At 47.6% G+C, this 2,126-nt stretch overlaps 1 pseudogene; it reads left to right on the top strand.

The window, feature by feature from the left end:
* Positions 1–1,683: 1,683 nt before the first annotated feature.
* Positions 1,684–2,039, top strand: LOC103782281 (annotated as a pseudogene).
* The last annotated feature ends 87 nt before the right edge of the window (positions 2,040–2,126 follow it).

Raw genomic sequence — 2,126 nt, 5'->3', positions numbered from 1 at the left:
CAATATTCAGCCTAGGTAGGGTTGAAATAAATTTAACCTGAGTTCACTGGATTTTTGCACTTTATCAAAATCAGTTCCAATATCGCGCAGTCAAATTAAAATCTATTTTTTGATTCTCTGTGGCTTTAAGTTCATTAAATGTGAAATTGGCAGCCAGCTAAAGAAGGTCAGGCTGATTAACTGTTTAGGACTTGTGTTCTGTCTCGCTGGCGGTACCTGGCAGTGTTTGGAGGTGGGTTGTGTCTGTAGTACCCTCTCCTCCTGCTCGCCGCCGTTAGCCTGCGTGTTGTGTGGCGCAGACAAGAGGAATACCAACACGCTGCTGGCATTTATTTATTTTTTTTAAATCTCGTGGAAGGCAGTAGTGATGGAGGCTGCACACAGATTGCCAAGGTATTTCTCTGCAAACTTAGCAAAAAAAAAAAAAAAAAGCCAACAGAAAAGGCGTCTGCCTCGTTAGAGCATCCACTGACGGTTCTGTGAGCAGAAATAGCCTCATAATGAAGCTTTTTGGAGCTCATTCAGAAAATTTGTCAACTTTGACAACATTAGGCAAGGTATTTTCAGTTTAAAGAAGGCGCTTCTTGCTTCTGCGAGGAAATGTGGCAGTCGCTAGGTTTTTTAGATGCTGAAGGCCACTGGTGCTAACACGTTCAAAATAATTTAGGCATTCCTTTATTTCAGGATAAAAAAAATGGAACAAGGTGCATGATTGCCTCGTTCCCTTTAAGTGCTAAAAAATAGCCTGTCTAGCTAATACCTCTGGTTGTGAATTTGATATTTATTTGAATCCTGAGGAGTAGCTGAAAAGTGAGGTGCCTCCCCCCCCCGCCCCGCAGGCATTTCTGCTGCAGTTGTTTTTTATCATTTCATTCCTGCCATGTATGTATGTATGTATTTATTTGTGTGCCTCGTCCCCTCCCTCCTCCAGAATCACTGCCTGCTTTAGAATTTTTTGCTTGGGAAGCCACGGGCAGGCTGGCAGGGAGAGTGACACAACTCCATGTGTATAGGTGTGCCACGTGCATGTACAGGGGCTGTTTGTGCCCAGCGTGTCGGCGGCTGGGTGTGTGGCTGTCCCTCTCCTTGCCTTTTCCATGCCACCTGCGTTGGGAATGGGCAACATCTACATGTTGAAACACCTTTTGTCTGCACCCCCCCATGGTTCAGGCTTCTGAATTTTTAGAAAGTAGGTCTGGCTGGTGGAAAATACAGAAGCATGTGTGTGTGAGAGAGTGTGTGCAATGCTCTCAGCCTCGAATTCGTGTACATAAATAAAACATCTGGCGATGAAACACGGTCTTTGCTTCTCTTCGTGGTGCCACGAGAGTTTTGCAGTGCATTCTTCATTTAATTTTAGCCCCGAATCATTCAGTCGAGTCAGGAATTTGTCCTGGTGTAGGAACAGGGAGACAGTGGCGGTGCTCGCTCTCCGAGTTCTGCGTGCTACAGCTGCTCCTGCAAAATCTCTTCCCCTGTAACGGATGAATTCGTCTCCTTGCTGCCGTGCTCGTAGCCGTGTTGCACGGGTGGGTTTAGTGGGGGGGGCAGGCAGACGCCGTGAGCCGGGTGTAATATTCATGATGAGAGGGCTCCACACGTTCCTCCCCCCCCTTCCTGCGCCGCGCCTGGTGCCTTTTCCCCAGAGCTCTAACGATTCTCCTTTTGTTTCTCAAACTGCAGCCGAACCTCTTGAAGCCATTCTCACTGATGACGAACCTGAACATGGCACATTGGGAGCTCCGGAAGGGGACCACGACCTCCTCACTTGTGGCCAGTGTCAGATGAACTTCCCGTTGGGGGACATTCTTATTTTTATTGAGCACAAACGGAAACAATGCAATGGCAGTCTCTGCTTAGAGAAAGCTGTGGATAAGCCACCTTCACCCTCACCAAGTGAGCTGAAAAAAGCATCCAATCCCGTGGAGGTTGGCATCCAGGTTACGCCAGAGGATGACGATTGTTTATCAACGTCATCTAGAGGAATTTGCCCTAAACAGGAACACATAGCAGGTAAATTAAAGCAAGGAGAAGTGTTGGCGAGTCGATTTCTGTTTCAGTTGCAACGTAGCGCGCTCGCAGTTGTCCACTGCCGTTGTCTGTCTCTGCTCTGCTCTGCTCTGCTC

This window comes from Merops nubicus, unplaced genomic scaffold, assembly GCF_000691845.1.
Source record: "Merops nubicus isolate BGI_N331 unplaced genomic scaffold, ASM69184v1 scaffold27721, whole genome shotgun sequence".
In the NCBI taxonomy this organism is placed as follows: Eukaryota; Metazoa; Chordata; class Aves; order Coraciiformes; family Meropidae; genus Merops; species Merops nubicus.
Note: the sequence above shows the minus strand (reverse complement) of the source record. Positions and strands in the feature narration are given on the sequence as shown.